This window comes from Leptinotarsa decemlineata, unplaced genomic scaffold (assembly GCF_025532065.1).
Source record: "Leptinotarsa decemlineata unplaced genomic scaffold, Ldec_3_MD MMD2_P_RNA_scaffold_11, whole genome shotgun sequence".
NCBI classification, from domain to species: Eukaryota; Metazoa; Arthropoda; class Insecta; order Coleoptera; family Chrysomelidae; genus Leptinotarsa; species Leptinotarsa decemlineata.
Genome location: NW_027412525.1, coordinates 6,219,881 through 6,239,923, shown reverse-complemented (window position 1 = coordinate 6,239,923; position 20,043 = coordinate 6,219,881). Strand labels below are relative to the sequence as shown.

At 33.8% G+C, this 20,043-nt stretch overlaps 1 protein-coding gene and 1 long non-coding RNA gene across 6 annotated transcripts in view; one reads left to right on the top strand and one right to left on the bottom strand.

The window, feature by feature from the left end:
• Window positions 1-18,002, bottom strand: part of LOC111510342 (uncharacterized) — a 106,981-nt gene extending 88,979 nt beyond the window's left edge. Inside the window, exons 1-3 of one of the 3 annotated variants that reach the window (XR_012464401.1) lie at window positions 17,556-18,002; window positions 15,942-17,322; window positions 15,445-15,674 (exon numbers count right to left, since the gene is read on the bottom strand). This is a non-coding gene — a long non-coding RNA (uncharacterized lncRNA). The other 2 variants (XR_012464402.1, XR_012464400.1) reach the window with 2 other exon arrangements.
• The window catches only part of Ir8a (Ionotropic receptor 8a), a 465,956-nt gene that overhangs the window by 342,698 nt on the left and 103,215 nt on the right, over window positions 1-20,043 (top strand). The gene's annotated exons all lie outside the window — the stretch shown is intronic.

The window sequence follows — 20,043 nt, the reverse complement described above, 5'->3', positions numbered from 1 at the left end:
GAGACAACTTTTATACAAGTATTTACAGAATTACAGCTGGGTATCTCGAATTCCGGGGTGAACTTACTATAATGATTGGACTATACGCATACCCTATTCCTTCGAATGAAAGGTGTGAATTCAACAAACACCGGGAAACGGTCAAGTGTTGTCTCTCTTCTCCACGTATCCTTCGAACAAATATTCAGTTCTTTCGAATAGATTTGTTAAGGAAGCGCGGAAGGGCCACATATTTTTATTATTTGTTTCTTGGAAATTACGACTTTGAATCTCAAAATTTCGAGTGTTATCTCGAAATTCCGACTTTAATCTCGTAATTTCGAAATTACGACTTAAAACTCGAAATGTCGACTTCAAACTCGAAATTTCGACTTTAATCTCGAAATTTCGACTTTAACCCCGAAATTTCGACTTTAATTTCGAAATTCCGACTTTTATTTCGAAATTTCGACTTTAATCTCGTAATTTCGAATTTACGACTTCAAACTCGAAATTTCCACTTCAAAGTCGAAATTTCGAGATTAAAGTCGAAATTTCGAGATTGTCCTGAATACTCACATTGATGTGCTCTCTGACATCGCTATGCTGAATGCATTGAACTTTTGTGATTATTATCGAGGTATTTTCAACATAATACATTCATGGTTAAGTGGAAATAAAACTAATTCAACGTTGAAAGGAATTATAGAAGGTTATTCTCATGCTTCTGCTTTAGATAGTCTGTATGCTATTGGGTTACAATTATTAACGAAAATCAGTATATGATTTATGTAATAAATGAGAATATATTGTAACACGTGTTCTATTTGTTGTATGAGATGAAAAAATTTGACTCTCAAAAGTTGTATGATGTAATAATAAAATACCAAAATTTCAATATGTATTTCATTGAAATCATATCAATTTGTGTGTACAATAATGAGTATTATGCAAAATTTCAATTTTTCCTAAGTTGTTTTTTCAATTCTCTAATGAAATTTACATTGAATATTTCTATGAATCTTTCGGTATAATGAAAGAACAAGTTTATAATACCAAATTCCAGTTTCCTATTTTTTTCATCATCACTATATATACATATATATGTATATAAATATATATATATATATATATATATATATATATATATATATATATATATACATCCCGATATCAATATGGCATCCATACATTGAATGCGCTGATAGGGCGTCCATCATAATTTGAAGAATTTACCGAATATATTTCATGGTAAGTACTAGAAAACTGATTTCTGTAGGCTGGCATGACATTTTTACCACCATAAAAAAATTGAGTTCACTATTGATTCGATAGTAGAGCGTCCGTCCGTCAAACATTCATAAGAACTCCTCAGTATACACCATCATCAGACATCTGATTGATAATAGGGAGTCCAATAAGTATATTTTCATACATGAAATAGATTATTGGGAATCCTTACAACGTTGCCAATATTTACCGCATTAAATGTAGGCAGCAAGTGGGTTTTAATTTCTTCACATCTGTTTTTCAACAAGCGTTGTGCCAACGACAAATTGCGTATGGATTTCAGGTAGCCGGTATGTATTTCATTTTTACATAGGTACCAAGTGATATTGACTGATCATGAAAAGTTTATTCCATAACGAAATTTTCAATATCATTCGATAATTTTTGTCTTGGTTGGCATATTTCCATTTTAACACTGTATGATATTTAAGCGAGCCGAATATAATGATAGGAGAAGTGAAACCGACACATGCATGGTGTGATTATTGAAAGTTCAACTTTAATTACAAAAAGTTCATTGTATATTTCCATTAGAAAACAGCAAGAATTCAAAGTATTCAAACTAGTTGAAGACGCCAAAATGACAGACGATAGGATAAATAATATGAATTACCAAAGAATGTAAATATTCACGGCCGTAGATGACAGTGTAAAATCTGTTTTCAGCGTTTGCGTGGTTTGCAGGTTTTTATGCCTGACGTTTCGTCTACTACTGCGGTATACATTATCAGAGGCGATGTGGTAACGGTTGCAAAGCCCGAGTTCGTGGTCGAGTTGTTGTTCCCGTTAACTGAGTTATTGAGCATTGAAAAATTTGGTTGTTGAAAATTGGACGTGCCTGAGTGTTTTGTTGAGCACAGTCATATTTACTCAGTGTCATATTTATTCCATTTGGCTGATACACACTACACAGGATAGCCATCTAGAAGGCATCAAGACCTGTCAAGATTCATTTCCGTGTATGGTATACGATTTTTCGAGTCATGCATTTTTCAATATTTCTTTAAGGACTGACCTAAATATTTTTTAATTTTTTCTAGAGTTTTTCGTTTTTAATACGCTTTTATTAGGTCGACCTGTATGTATGTATGTAACTATGTAGTCAAATCTAAGAAAACTAATTTAACCATCTTTTAAAGATCGTAGCGTTATGAAAATTGGCAGTTTTATGTGATTTTGATGACAATATGGTAGGTACTCTGGAGCTGATCTGATGATGGAGCCGGAAGATAGGCACTAGGATTCCATGATGAAATATCGTATCATAGTCGTGTTTGGTCTTGTAATGAACGTGAATCTCTTTTTATCAATGTGCTCCACAAGATCACATTATAAAAGTTCAAAAACATTATATTTTGTTCATTATGATTTTTTTTAGTAACATAACATATTGTTTTAATTTTTCTATATATTTATCATTATATCCTGTTTCTGTATCAAATAAAGACATTCGGTAAGTTGAACAAACTGTTTTAGCGCAATTTGTTTATAAATTGTGTATGACCGTATGGGAATTCAAAAAATTTTTATCTTCATAATATGATATTCAGAAAAAAATACGATTTTTAATTGTTTATGAACGTTTTTTTATATATCTCGAATGTTCAAATGATTATTCGGAGAATGTTTTCTATTTTGAAAATCATAATTGACATTTCTCTACAAATTGACAGAAACATTTTTCATAATTAATTTTATCATTTATTACCAAAACAATTTATTATTAACGCATTCTTAACCGTCAGAGTTAGTATCTGAGTTTGATACGTAGAATGCCTGAATCAGTTTTCGATATACTGGATGGTTAGTATTTTGTTGATCAACAATCATGCCGTACTCGAAGTTGAAATTGTCATCATCCCAACAACATCGGATGCACTCATCACTGTTTTTCTACTGCTTTAAGTTTTACTGCAGTTAGATACCTACTATGCAACTACAATGAACTAGTTTCAGTAATTCTAAACCTGCCAATGATTATGGTGTTTTCATGGGCAAAAACAGAGTCTCTGTTTTTTCTCATCCCCAATCTGTAGCTGTTGAAAGATTGTTAAGCTATGTTTGAACTTGACTAATCTGATCAAGAAGTGCTTTTTTCCGAACTTTCTTCAGCAGTCTCCGAAAATTATGGTTGAGGTGTCATTCGATTCGGAATAGCGTCTAGAAAGTTTTTGAAAACGGACGACTTCCGAAAATGAAAATAGCAAAAGTTATAAACAATTTAGAGAATAATAAAGAATGGATTTAATTTTTTGAAAATATTTCTAAAACTAATTGAGATTTTCAAAATCGAAAATTCGAAAATAGGAAGAACTTTCCTATAAAAAAGTTTCAACTCCCGGAACTGTAGGACCAATATATATAATTTTCCCGAAGCCCTGAAAATGAGCTCGAAATCGGCTGTCTGGCCGCGCGTGAGCCGTGCCTGTTTGGGCCATTTTTACTAAAAAAAATTTCAGCATTTTTAATATATATCGATTAAGGAATGAAAGAATTCAGGCATATACTCAAATGATAAATGAACAATAATCTGTCGGTAAAAAATGTTTATTGCAGTTATTCGATTTATTACGCTATTGTTAATTAACAATTTTCTATCGCTCGATCATCAACAAATCAGAAGTTAGATGAACATATTTCTTTAAAATTTTTATCACTCATTGTTTAAAAATTTATTATAAACAAATGCATTGTTTATAACATGATTGAATTTTTTTTGGATCTTAATTTTTGATAAAAATCATGATTTTTTTCAATTGTCTCTTGAAGAAATTTTTACAATGCAAAAAAACGCATTTGTTGAGTAACAATTTTTTTACCACCAATTAATAATATTAAGAAACCAATTTTTTAAAATAATTATTCATCTTGTTTTTAATTCGGAACAAAAACAATTTAATTTTTAAAATTCTCCATTGTGTATTGAATAAACAATTTGTTATAAACAAATGAATGTTTTCATTTCATTTTTGTTCCAGTTGCAATTGATGAATGAAAAAAACCATGCATTTTTTTATTCACTCCATTTTTTATCGAATTTATAACAAAGTTTTAAACAATAAGTGATGAAATAAAAAAAATATTTTTATGTAGCTTCTGATTTAAAAAAAACATATCAGTAATAATGATGAATAAAAAAATTTTTTCGATTATTTATTAAACTTTTTCATTAAAAAATGCAGTAAATGGTTAATAAATAACTGAAAAATAATAATTTTTCAATATTTTGGAAGTAAATCAATTCCTAACCGTTATAATCATAACTCTATGGAAGGAAAAAAATTCCACACTTTTAGTTTGAAAAATATCACACTTGCAATAATGATAATCGAGTGATAAAAAATTGTTAATTAACAATAGCATAATAAATCTAATAATTGCATTAAAAATTTTTTACCGACAGATTACTGTTAATTTATCTTTTGAGTATATGACTGAATTTTTTCATTCCTCAATTTATATATTTTATATGCTATAAATTTTTTTTTGTAAAATTAACCTAAACACGCACGGCCTACACGCGGCTAAACACCCGATTTAGAGCTCTATTTCAGAGCTCCGGGAAAATTATAAATATTGGTCCTACAGTTCCGGTAGTCAGGACTTTTCGATAGGAAATTTCTTCCTCTTTTCGAATTTTTTTTTTCGATTTTGAAAATTCCAATTAGTTTTTGAGATATTTCCAAAAAACTGGACCCATTTTTTATTTTTCACTAAATTGTTTATAACTTTCGCAATTTTCATTTCCGAAAGTCATTCCGAAACATTGGCAAATGTTTCTCTGAAAATAGCTCAGCATTCTTGGATTATTCTTTCCTTCAGTGGCTTTATTGAATCAGATTGCGTCGTCTTTAAAACAACCTATTTTAAGTAAGTGGCCCAGAGGAAAAAATCTAGAGGAGATAGGTCCAGGGATGTGAGAGGCCATTCAGTAGAATCTCTTCTTCCAATACATTGATCAGCATAATTATTATCTAACCATTGAATAACTGGAACTACAAAATAATAAGGTTCCCCATTCTGTTGAAAATGTAATACATTTTCTTTCAAAGATAAATTGCCGTGTATGTCTCTGTGATTCTCTAATTCATGAACTATCCGAGGTTCGATAGATCTTTCTAGCATGTGATCATACATTTCGCCATTTACATTTTCTTCTATATACAGTGTGTAACAACGAAAACCTAACAGAGCCGTTTTTGAATATAAAAAGTAAGATTTTCAAAAAAGCTCGGACACGTCGATTTCTAATTGAAGGGGGACACCTTTCAGACTAATCAGATTTTTTGTAGTACGCACCCCCTCAGAGAGGTGCGTCCGACGACCTTTATTTAGATGGGGAAAGTAGGTCGAGTGGCACCTTGTTTTAAAGGTCTTTCGAATACCTTCACAACTCTGTTAAAAGAAAATTTTTGTAACGATTAGTTTTCGAGATAATTTGAAGTTAAAATTGCCATGTTGATAATACATTAGACAGACCACTCGGTAACTTGTATGCCTAAATAAAAAAAATTTTAAGCAGTTCTTCTTATCAATTTTTTGTTAAATAACAACGTTCGATTGTTTTGTTGAAACGGGTCGTGTATTGTTATTTGTTTAAACATTTCTTTCACTACTGCCGAAAGGGTTTCAGTTATTGCTTCATTTTTTGGCAACGACCAAAATGCTAATAAAACATCAATTTTATTTAACGAGCAAAAACCTGGTAAACACCTAAGCAGAAATCACGTTCTGGATTTGGTCACAAAATTCAGGGAGACAGGTTCGGTTTTAAATGAAAAAAGTGATGTTCAGAGAAGAGTAGTGAATGACGATAATGCGATTGTAGTGTTTGGTCAAGTCATCGCCAATCCCAGGTTAAGTACCAGAGGTTTATCCGCAATGGCAGGAATAAGCCATATGATCGCATGGAGAATCCTTAAAAACCACAAATACCATCCTTACAAAATTAAACTTGTTCGTGAACTCAATGAGGATGATTTTGATCGAAGACAGGAGTTTTGTGAGGGCATGAGTGAAATATTAATGCAAAATCCCGAACTGCTTTATAACATCTGTTATTCGGACGAAAGCTCATTTTATTCAAATGGTTGCGTGAACCGTTACAATTGCCGTTATTGGTCGGATGAAAACCCAAGACAATACGCAGAAATACATACCCAACATCCCCAAAAGTTGAATATCTGGGCCGGAATATTAGGCAATCATATTATAGGTTCATTTTTCATTGATGGAAATTCAACCGGTGATTCTTATTAACAACTTCTTGAAGAGGCAATTCAACCTTCATAAGTAGGTGCCACTCAATTTACCTAAAATGTAATGGTGGTAACCAACCCCATCCCCCGGAGAAATCTCCTCGTAATAAACAAATAATTCGACATCAAATGGACACGTATTAGCAGGTTGTCATAAAAAGCAAAAATTTATTTTTTTTATGAGAGTTCTGAACGTAACTTGCACCTTAAAAACAATTTGATTTATTTTAAAAAGAGTTGAACTCAATGCAAATACCTTTAAAACTTCAAATTATCTCGAAAACTAATCGTCACAAAAATTTTCTGTTGACAGAGTAGTAAAGGTATTCGAAAGACCTCTAAAACAAGGTGCCACTCTCCTTCCCTATCTATCCCTATCTATTATCGAGACGAATAAAAAAAAATAGAAGAGGCGTAAAATATTCAAGTCTAAATATTAATGCTACGATGGTAAAAATCATGTTTTTGAAAATTTACTAAATGAATAATAGAAAATAAAATTTATTCTGAATGAATTCTTTTATTTGATGAACCAAAACTTACTGCATCGAATGTAGCTTTGAAGAGTACCATTGAAGAGCATATCTTAAGAGCTTTCAGATAATGTATCACAAGTAGGTGGTTGCCTTTCAAAAATATGAAGTTGTGGTGGCTGGGGGCAAGGGTGTGAGAGAAAAAACAAGTTAGTCATCACATCATTTGTTTCTCCCTTTGTATTATGAAAGTTGTTTTCAGCGATTTCTTATATTTTATTTGGTTGCTCAGAGATAGACCTTGTAAGTTTTCAAATTGTCACCCTGTGTATGAAACCGGCGCCGACCTACAAACATACCAAATCAACGATATTTCTAACAAATCATTGAGACTTCCCTCTCGCAAAAACTATTGCATTGTTGTCAGTTATATGGACGCCTCATAATCGCTCACATGTATGAAAAATATACGGCACAAGTATACGCGTACCTCCCGAGCGCCACCAAAATAAAAAAGACTCAACTAGAATATACGCCAATACATATAATTTTGACAATGAAATTGATAAATAGGCGCCCATCTGAAATTTTGTCAGATGGAAGATAGGGAACCTCTGAACTGCCTGGCATGGTGAAACAATTCGGCGTCCATATATGGACGCCTCATTGAAACCGGACGCCCGATTGATAGAAAATTGTAAATGTACGGAAGCTCTATTGATAGTTGGATATATATATATATATATATATATATATATATATACATATATATATATATATATATATATATATATATATATATATATATATATATATACAGGGTCCTGCAACAGTGGCGCGGTGTTCCATATCTCTATATAGGAAGCAGATAGGAATCTAATTTTCTATAATATTACCTTATTGCTCGAGCTCGACAAAATAAAAATATTGGCGGTCACACAGGGTGTTCGATTTTTTCTGGGCGGATCCCAACTGTGTCTTTTTAAATGGCAACCTATATTTTTTATCGCTTTTTCGGTTTCTTCATAGAAAATAAAATAAACTTTATGTATATCTGCACTTCGGAAATATTGACTTCGAGATATCTAGCATGACAGGTTTTTTTTTTCCAATATTCGTCACTCAGAATATTTGAAATTATAAAGTGGTGCCAAGTCCAGTTGAAATTTTTTTTTGGTCGAATATTCTACATTGGTAACTCTCTCAAACGATATATCTGAAATCGACCTGTGATATACAGGGTATGAAAAACCGCTTGCCAAATATTGTAAATGAAAATTTGCAAAATCTTCCTTATATTAAATGGAACACCCTGTATATTATTGATCCATAAGAAGCGCCAACGAAACCTCTACAAATTTAATTAAGTATTCCCTATGGCTAAGTTCAATAGTTTTTCTTAAATGAGCATTTCTTTCGAAAAATGGTCATTTTTTCAAAGCGAAATCCATTTGACGACTGATAAAAATATACGAAAGATATCTTGTTTCAATTTTGTACATTAGAAGGTGTCCAAACAAATATTTTTTAACGAAATAAATGTATGTACCTATCACTTTTTGCTAAATGGAAAATTATTTTTTCATTGGATGCAGAATTTCACTCATAAATCGTGCAATATCAAACCAAACAAGTTAAAAGAAAGAAACATTATAAATAACTATTTTTTTCATGTTATTATATTCATTCAGAGCTTGAGTTCTAGATATTCAAATTTGTCAACTGGCAAATTACAAAACTACAAAAGGGAGAGTTTAATTAAGGTTGATAATGAAACTTTTATAAAATATATTCAATATGTCTTCCATTTTCTTGAATGCAGAGCTGAAGTCTATGTTTGAAAGACTGTTCTACCCTGCGCAAGACAGCTGGTGTAATGCTGCGAAAAGCATTCGTTATTCTAAGTCGCATATTTTCGGGAGAAGTTGGTGGCTCAACGTAAACCATATTTTTTATGTATCCCCATAAGAAAAAATCTAGTTTCGTCAAATCTGGTGATCTAGCGGGCCACCGTACAGGCCCATTCCGTCCTATCCATTTATTGGGAAATACTTCATTTAGATGATCTCTCACTTCTGCCGAATAGTGAGCAGGTGCACCATCATGTTGTAACCACATTCTATTGCGAAGGTCAAGAGGAATATCATCTAACAAACCTGGTAAATCATTTCGTAAGAAATTGAGATACATTGCACCATTCATATGTCCCTCAAAAAAGTATGGACCAATTACATATTCTCCAATGATGCCTCCCCAGACATTTATCGACCACCTATGTTGATAAACCACCTGTCTCAATAAGTGAGGATTTTCTGTCGCATAATAATGGTAATTATGTCGATTTACAAATCCATTTTTATGGAATGTCGATTCATCCGACCATAAAATATTATTGAAAAAATATTCGTTTCGACGAATTTTGTTCATGGCCCAATTGCAAAATCTCACTCTTTTCTCGAAATCAGCATACAGTAGTTCTTGATGTGACTGAACGTGGTATGGATGCAAGCGATGTTTCTTCAATACTCGTTGCACTGATCTCTCACTTATATCCACTATTTCCCCAGTTTGTCGTTGACTCCTACTAGGATCTTCTTCAACAGCAAGAAGAACTTGCAATTCATTATCTTCATTAGTAGCTGGCTTGATGCGCTCATGTTTGGAATAATTAATAGATCCAGTTTCAACGAATCGTCTCAAGACCTTTCGGAAAGATCTTTCATCTGGATGCCTTCTATCTGGATACCGTTGAGAATAAATTCTACTTGCCAATAAACAATTCCTGTCTGATTCACCTAATATGAAAATCATATCAATCAAATCACTTTTTGATAACAACATTCTGATGAAATTATACCGACAGTTCAACTTCACGATTGACTAAAAATTTCAATATTCATTTGCAGCCACATATTTTGTTCTGTCATTTGCCAGACTACTTGATTTCCAATAAATATTTCATTCGCTGAAAGGTTGTTTTAGACCGAAAGAATATGGCACAAATTCCGAGATTTTTGAAATTATTGTAAATATTCAAGAACGTCCATTTTGTGGTGTAATTCGCAACTTGTTTATCTAGCAACAGGTAATTTTAGGAATGGGCGATATTTTAAGGAAAGGGTATTTTTTGTATATTCTTATCAGTCGTCAAATGGATTTCGCTTTGAAAAAATGACCATTTTTCGAAAGAAATGCTCATTTAAGAAAAACTATTGAACTTAGCCATAGGGAATACTCAATGAAATTTGTAGAGGTTTTGTTGGCGCTTCTTATGGATCAATAATATACAGGGTGTTCCATTTAATATAAGGAAGATTTTGCAAATTTTCATTTACAATATTTGGCAAGCGGTTTTTCATACCCTGTATATCACAGGTCGATTTCAGATATATCGTTTGAGAGAGTTACCAATGTAGAATATTCGACCAAAAAAAAATTTCAACTGGACTTGGCACCACTTTATAATTTCAAATATTCTGAGTGACGAATATTGGAAAAAAAAACTGTCATGCTAGATATCTCGAAAACCATCAATATTTTCGAAGTGCAGATATACATAAAGTTTATTTCATTTTCTATGAAGAAACCGAAAAAGCGATAAAAAATATAGGTTGCCATTCAAAAAGACACAGTTGGGATCCGCCCAGAAAAAATCGAACACCCTGTGTGACCGCCAATATTTTTATTTTGTCGAGCTCGAGCAATAAGGTAATATTATAGAAAATTAGATTCCTATCTGCTTCCTATATAGAGATATGGAACACCGCGCCACTGTTGCAGGACCCTGTATATATATATATATATATATATATATATATACAGCGTGATTCACGGTCGATGGTAGGTTAGACGTTTCTGGAAAACGCAAAGCATTATTCTTCAGAAAATTTCACCTTACCTGTTCTATCGATCTGAAATATTTTCAGCATTGCGGCGTTGCCACTTCCATCAAAAAGTCCTAGCAACTTTATTTTTTTCAGTGGAACACCCCATATATTAATACATTTTTGGAATCGCTCTGGTATTTTGATACTTTTTTGTTGATAATGTCCTATTCCTATCTCTATCTGTGTTCGAGATAAAAAATAAATTGTGCTGAATATGGTCCAAAACATAGCCTTAATTGAATTTAAGTAGATCAGTACTCTCAATTCATGAAAAGTTGATATTTTGATGATAGTTTGAACAAACTCGAAATATTCAAATAACACCAAAAAATCTACTCCATATCATACAGGGCGTGCTAAAATTACTATTATTTTCATTGTGCATAAAAGTAGTCAAAAGTTAATTTTTTGCAATGAAACCCCCTGTATATTACTCGGTAAATTGAAAGATGGTGAAAAATGCTTCAAGATGATGAATCATATACCTAAATCGTCAAGTTTTGTCAATAAAGTCGCTTCTTCTAGAAACATTATTTTTTTTTAGAATTTGGATTTAGGTAGCAGTGGAATCATCAAGTTTATAGCAGTTCGGTTACTTTTATAAGTAATTTACAGAGAGTTATCGACGATGTTTCGAATCATCTTCCAAAATGAATGCAAATATCGATTATTCAAACGAAGTTCTTATGAAATTATTTATTATACACATGAACAAAGTGATCAAATCATTGTCAGAACGTGTAAAGAATTCAACCAAATGTATCCTGAATTAACACCAATGAACGAGAGGAAGTTTGTAGGGTTACAAAATAATTTCTTCAACTATGGCTCAAAGTTTCCAGGGAACAACTGTACCAAAAATCAGTCATTTCTAGGTAAGAAGAAAGATTTTGTGGGCTAAAACATGTGAAAGTACAGACAATAACAGAATAGGATGATTCAAAATAACAAAATTGTAAACAAAATATCACATTTTCACAGTAAATGCTGAAAATGTTGTCCATTACATTCAAAACACTTCAAAATGTTTTTTTGTACGCGACTTTTGGTTGCTTTTTCAATTTCCTGGGGATCCAGATCTTCAATACTCCGCACTATTCGCCGTCGCAATTCTTCTTAGGTAGGCACTGGAGTACTGTATACCCTTTCTTTTAAAACACCCCATAGAAAAAGTCAAGTGGCGTGAGATCGGGTGATCTCGGTGGCCAATCCCACGGCCCTAAACGCCTAGACCAACTATCGTCGAAGAGTTCGTCAAGATTCCTGGAAACTTCCTGGATGGAATGAGCTGGCGCTCCGTCCAGTTGAAACCACGAATTCCTTTATTCCTCTAAAGGCAAATTTTCAAGAAAATCGGTTACAGTCGTCCTTAATATTTGGAGATATCTCTGTGCATTCACTGTGTCTTCATAAATAAAAAAGCTAATTTTATTGTTCTTCAGATTACAGAAAACATTCAAATTTTTCTTGAAAACCCATTTCTTTTGTAACATGAGGATTATAATCAGCCCGAAAATGTTTATTCCTTCTATTGAAAATACCATCCCTCGTAAATTTTGATTCGTCGCTCCAAATTATTTTTGACAAAAATTCCCGATCTTCCTGTGTATGAATCAAAAGTGATTCACAAAAATGCATTCTACGTTCGAAGTCTTCTGCTTTTAGATCTTGAACTTTGGTAAATTTATATGGATGCATTCCATGATTTTTCAAAATTCGTTATACTGAAGCATGTGATACACCTAAATCATTTTCTGCACTGCGAATGGAAGCTTCTGGATATGCATGAAAATATGCCAAAACGTTAACAGTATTGTCCTCATTTGGAAAAATAGGTTTTGGTAATGTTGAAGGCGCTTTTAACATGAGCCATAGTTGAGAGATTATTTTGTAATCTTACAAACTTCCTCTCGTTCATTGGTGTTAAATTATATAAATAATTTCATAAGAACTTCGTTTGAATAATCGATATTTGCATTCATTTTGGAAGATGATTCGAAACACCGTCGATAACTCTTTGTAAATTACTTATAAAAGTAACCGAACTGCTATAAGCTTGATAATTCCACTGCTCCCTAAATCCAAATTCTAAAAAAAAATAATGTTTCTAGAAGAAGCGACTTTATTGAGAAAACTTGACGATTTAGGTGAAGGGACATGATATATCATCTTGAAGCATTTTTCACCATCTTTCAATTTACTGAGTAATATACAGGGGGTTTCATTGGAAAAAATAAACTTTTGACTACTTTTATGCACAATGAAAATGATAGTAATTTTAGCACGCCCTGTATGATATGGAGTCGATTTCTTGGTGTTATTTGAATATTTCGAGTTTGTCCAAACTATCATCAAAATATCAACTTTTCATGAATTGAGAGTACTGATGTACTTAATTTCAATTAAGTTGATGTTTTGGACCATATTTAGCACAATTTATTTTTCATCTCGAAAACAGATAATACAAAAAATGTATTAATATACGGGGTGTTCCATTGAAAAAAATTAAGTTTCTAGGACTTTTTGATGGAAGTGGCAACGCCGTAATGCTGAAAATATTTCAGATCGATAGAACAAGTGAGGAAATGTGAGAAGTGGAATTTTCAGAAAAATCATGCTTTGCGTTCTCCAGAAACGTCTAACCTATCACTGACCGTGAGTCACGCTGTATATATAAATATCTACAACAGTCATTCAAATTTTGTTTGCAGCCAATTCTTGTAAAACTGGCAAAATTCTACTGCTGTTAGAAATTTTCAGAGTAACACACACCTATTGATCATATTCAAACAAAATTTTTTGATGAATCACATCAGAAAAATGAAAATACAAATGATAACTTCATTTCAAGACATAGTGGCCCCAAGGTAAAGTGCCAGATAAATTGAGAATTGATTTTCATGTGGACTCAAGCCTATTTTCACCTGCTTGATACTGAAAAAGTTGTGAGCGATTGATCGAATAATACACTGTTCACATTTTTTTTTTATTTCTGAGGCAATCGATATACCCTTTGAAATTAATTTTATTTTTGACTACATTGTACCGAATTTCCTTTGGTTTTTTGATAACTTTTTCACCCTGCACTTTGTAGGTGTACATTTCGGAACATAACTCTAAAAAAGTACATGACGATTTTACCATCTGCTTCATCTTTCTTCAACCCAGCAATTATTTCATTCACAAATAGAATTTGAAACGTATTATTGGGCGAATTATCGAGAGTATCGTAGTAGGTGCGTTTGAATGAGTTCTGATTAGACATCTTCACACGTTATTTCGTAGATGAAGATACATCAACTTATGAATTTCTATACCTAGAGTGGGCACTATGAAATCATGATGGATATCAAACATTCATGTTTTTGAAATATCTAATGTTGCAAATTTCGTGTACAAAGGTTTATTGAATATAAGTTCAGTCTTTCTCAATTCAATAGCCACAAGGTCTCTATCGAAAATGATTCGACTATGAAATCGGGGACATGCTATTCAATTTTTGACGCCAAAACGGCCGTTTTACGGCCGTTATGTGTAACCGGTTGTTTTCCATCGTTATCTAAAAAATGTCGTATATACACTTTTCTCGAAAGAACTGTTGGCTGCAGTCCTTAGACGAGTATTCAACTCGATGTAGGGACGCAGCCACGCAGATTGTTTGAATTTCACAACCCGATGAATTTTTGTTAGAATAAAACTGTTTTCCAATGCTTGTTTCGAATTGCGATAGTGCAAAATATATTTGTCTTCATTATACAGAGTGCCCATTACAATTTTTTTGTTCGGAATTTGGTGCTGCTTGATGCTCTGGACAAAACGGAAAATCTTTATGTAAATCATGTAATCTCTCAAAATACTCTAAATCGACTTCCAATATGTAGCCTTCTGAAGCATTGTCGAGAATTTTAGTAACATCTCTGTCAAAATTTTCAACCCGTCGTGAGGTAAAAATCCTGGCGTTGCCCATCCATAGAAATTATTGACGTCTACCTACATATAAACGATATTTTGAAGGTTTTTCGGGATCATATGCTTACATATATTTATTATTCGCTTCGAAATATCTATTTGAACGAACCGACATACCGCTCCTTATCTTCTTTTCTACAAACATAATCATGTTAATGTCTTTTAAAATTTGTAATTAACATTTTGTATATTTCAATATGGCATCCCACGTGTACCCGTGCATAGTATAATACCACGCGGAATCCAACCCATGGGTTGCTATGCTTCTTTGACGAACATTTTCAAAAATGTCCGCCAATAATTAAATATCCATTTTCAAACATTTTGGGCGTGAGCATATTTTTCATTTGTTATGTATTCATCGTTATATTTACTATAGAGTTTTCTTGTGATAGTAACTGGGTATCGTTCAATTTTTCCATTTTATCTAACATAATCATGAGAAAATACCCCCTTCTTGGTGAATTGTATAGCTTTTTGGCAATATAATCTAAATAATAATCTTCGATGAGTAAAAGATATTTATCAATTACCGACATCGATTTTGGAAAACCAATCATTTGGATTTAATTCATTGACATGACTCACCGATATTTTGTTCACAAATGAAATTTTTGGTGCGATGCTCTAGAGTCGATTTCAGAAGCTGTTGAGATGGATGTGCAAGCTGCTGAGATTTGAAGCTCGTTCTGTGAAGACTGCTGAGATGGCTCTGAAATTGCTAAAGTTCGTTCTGCAAGGGTTGCTAAGATGGTTTCGGATGTTGTTATTGTTGAGCTGACTCTGAACTATCGATACTGCACACGTTGATGATTGTTCTGGAATAACTTTGATTTTCAATACAAAAATACACCAAAAATAATTTTTCAAGAATGCGGGTAATGTCTCTCATGAAGTGATTGAGAAAATGAAAAAAAGTCAACTGTCATTCAAAACACATATTTCTTATGTACTAGTTAGAGAAAAAGTATGAAAACATGCGGATCATATCTATGAATGAAAATTTTTAGTCGAACAAAAAATATTGTATTCAACCATAAACTTTTCGCATATTGAACTAAGAAAAAGTGGAAAACAATACTTACTTCAATTTCGCACAATTTCAAATGAAACAACACGATTCGGTTTCCAATATCCATCAACTCTTTGAACATAACAGCGTATTTTCCTGATGTCTCATCCAAATCCAACAACACCGCCTCACCAAATTTGCCTCTCATGATTTTGGCTGCCAATATCCTCTGCGGCGTCTTCACAGGCAAATCTGCTACTTTGATAATTGACTTTCTCTCCACGACCGAAGTTGCATTCAATTTAAGTAAATCGGCCGGTGAAAAACAAAGAAAAAGTTTATGTTTTAAATTACAAATTATACGAACACTCCCTCAACATATCGTTTCATTCAACTTAAAAGATGACCACAAAACGAGCTTGTGGTCACAACATTACAAATGCTTTTTTTTTCTGATTGATTCGGCAGTTACTTAATGAAGATCCATACTAATTTCATAAACTACACCTCACGATTTGATCATCATAAATTTTGTTTGTCGAGATCAAATCGTGAGGTGTAGTTTATGTAATTACAAATGTTTATATAGAAACGCAATGGCATTGTCAAAGGCAAATAGATAAAATACGAGAAAAATCCTTATTCTGTTCAGTTAATTCTCGAGTAAAATTCATAGTTTCATTTGAAACATTGACAACCACCTTCAAACAAATATATTTCCCGGTTACGAGGTTGTCTTCTGAGAAAACATCAAAACAAATTATACGTCACAATTATTCACAGTAAGAGATAATATTTAAGAAAAAATAGATATCAGCAATTACCGGTTCTTATATTTTCTTCATTGTTAAAGATTTAGTTCTAGAAAAAAAGAATCAGTTTCGTGGTGGCCGTGGTAGTGGATGGACGTGCTGATAACGTCCGTCCACAAAGAAGGTACGCGGATGCCATGTGCTATCGTGGAGCTCCATTTTATGTTGTATTGTGTTGAATATTGAAATGTGGTTAATAAATATCGTTTAAGTGTTTCTAAATAAATAGTGCTCTTATTCACGCCGGTTGGAGGCCGGGGTAGACCGGATGTCCACGTGGGAGTAGGATTGCAATCATTTTATATATCAAAAGTTCTTCCGAGCAGAAGGCGACAATAAAATATTTGAATCGTTTTCATCGCAAAAAAGTTCGACAAAAAAGGGGTGGCAGCATTGCTTCGAGCAAGACCACTGCCCCCCCCCCCCCCCCGACGAAGCTCCTGTCATCTTTGATAGGAGGAGCCTGGACAAATGCGCCCGAGGGGGAAGCAACGTCCAAGAGAGTGGGAGAAGGAGAGAGAGAAGAAATATCAGCAATTGTCGGTTCTTATCTTCTGAGATGTATGCAGTATGAACAAAGTAGTCCAAGGTTAGCTCGAGGAATACGTTACTACCTCTAAATCGCTTCATTTCACAAATTAACTGGAATAAAAACGATAACCCTCAAAAGGTGTGCATAAAAAATATTCAAGTAAATCAATCTCAGAAAAATTTTAAATGATAATTCAATGATAATTCAACAAAAACAAGTCTCACCAACTTCGAATCAAATTACATTTGAATAAATTCATCTGAGAAAAAGTAAAACTCAAAACCTTTGAATCTTGCGATGAAAACTTATAGAGTCAGCATGAAAAATAATGAAAAACACTCACTTTCGAATAAAATCGGTGCACTTGTCATTGGTATCACTTTCAGCTACTACAACTAACTCATTTCACTACGCAGGACGTATTTATAGTAGAATAAGTGATTAAATATTCTAATATGAAACAAAGATGATAAAGAGTGTTTGTTTTGTCTTTTCATCATTGACCCTGATCCATGTCACCTTCGGTATTGATAGAGAAGGTCAATAAACAACAGATAAGATGTCCATGAGATAATAATCTATGACAATGAAGATAATTCACGGCAGAAAGCAAGTCAACATAATAATTCTCGACAGAAAGCAGCATAGATAGATCCCGATAGATGTTGGAGTGATTTTCATAACTTTAGACTGCAGGGTGTGACTCAGGAACATATCGCGCTAGCGTTCATATATGAACTTTGATAACAAAGAAAACATGCTGATTATTATGGAGAGTTCTAGAACAAATTTCAATTTCCCAATGAATATGTGAATCAACACTGTTGCGGTTTGCATTTTCGCTCTCTAGCTCATCTCAACCCAATACTAAATATTTCTAAAGAAATGAACTTTGAACGTTCAAGCCAGTTTCGAATATACCTACACAGTAGGTTAAATGGTTGTTATATATTGAATTCCCACGTTTTTGGCTTCATCTTTGAATGATAGCGATGTTTCTGCATGTATCTTTTCAATATGTTACCTACTTGAAATGAAACAAAAATTCGAATATTCAACAATTTACTGTTTGAACCAAAATATTCATTACTTAATTTTCTATAAACGTTAAATTCCATTTGTGACTTCTTTTTCTCTAGATTTCTTGCGGGTTCTGGAACAAATTCAACAGTTTTTGTATCTCATTATCGAATATCTTGAAATATCAACTTCAATTCATATTTGAATGATGTATTTATTCTTTGCAATTGCGTCTGCAACTACTGCTAACTGGCCCTCATTGACTGATGTCGAATGCATCGATTTCCATTACATCCATAATCACAGTCACTAGCCTTCACGCATATTGTCATGAATTTCACCAAAATTCGGTACGTTCACATACGGAACATTATTCATTATTGCAGTGAGAATTACGACATTTGTTTTCAGCATGGGTGCCGATATATTCTACACTCTGGGGCTGAATTCTCCGCAGCAGATATCTCGTTTGAGATGATTTTTGATTGAACACTTTGTCTTGAATATCTAAATTATTCAACTGCTTCAAAATATTTTTCTTCACCTCATAAAGTTGAATATGCCCATTAATTGTTCTCATACCGATCGGTTTTATTTATTCAATTTCGCTAAGCTGCCAACGACCATCAGAACTACAGGAGCAGTGAAGTCCTGAGAAATCCCCATGGGTGAGGTTGAGTCCCATGTCCACGCTCTTATCTTTGAAACTTTCTGATACTCATTCGTTCCTCCTCTGCATCGATTACGTCACACGTTTCTCTCTTCCACTCACTAAAGTCTCTCACTGAAACACTTATTAACGACGCGCGACCTTGAAGTGGTCCAGAACCGGTGTTGTTCCCCTACTGATACTGCTGTAGTTTCTCTCATTTCTGGACAGCCTATGAAAAATGGTTGATGACAAGTATTCTTGGCCGTCGTTACACAGTATATTTGGGCCAATTGAACGTATTTTCAACTGCCCTGTATTTACTTGCGCATGCGGAAAATCCATGATAAAATAATCTTTGAATTTATCCAGAGGAGAAATTGATATACTCGCATCATTGATAAAAACATCAGTATCTACTCGATTGAAATTCATCTCAGTATCCTAGATTTTATTAAAAACCTCAAATAACGAAACTATTTTGAGGTCAAATCCCTGGGACAAAATTTCACGATCAACCATTATGTCATGTTCTGGATGAATATCAGGGATTATGTGATAGATTCTCTTCAATGTAAAATCGTTATCACAGACAACTGAAAAAAAAATTGTAAAGTACTTTTGACACACTTATTTTCTTTGCCTCGCATTGTTACAATATCGTTGAATGTCTTCCTAGAAATTTTTTAGGCAACGGGTTCTTTCATTTATGATCACCCTGCTCCAGAATGAAGCAAAAAGGAAACACCATTAAGAGAGTCATAGTTACGACCGCACCGGGGGGCCTGGGGGGCCGGTTAGGCCCCCCAGACGTACCCTGGCGTTGGATGCGATCGGGCGTGGAGGGGTGGATTTTCGGGAAATCCTTGCGGGTACCGCCCCTCACCCCACACCAACAGGATTTCGCAGGGCTTCCTCCCGCTCACCGAACCCGGAATTGCTTCCTTACATCTACTTAGTGTGGCTAACCAAGAGACAGGACCATCGGCAGCGTTCGACCGAACGTTCGTACAAGTTAACTAAGCTCTTCTTTCGCCAGAGAGTGCTCGCGTCGCACACCTGCCCCCGCCAGCCATGCCAAATCAATTGGGAATATGGTCCCGGAAGTGGCCGGCCGGGGTCCTAAGCTCGGATACTAGTAGCTCCGTCCATCCGGGTTCCG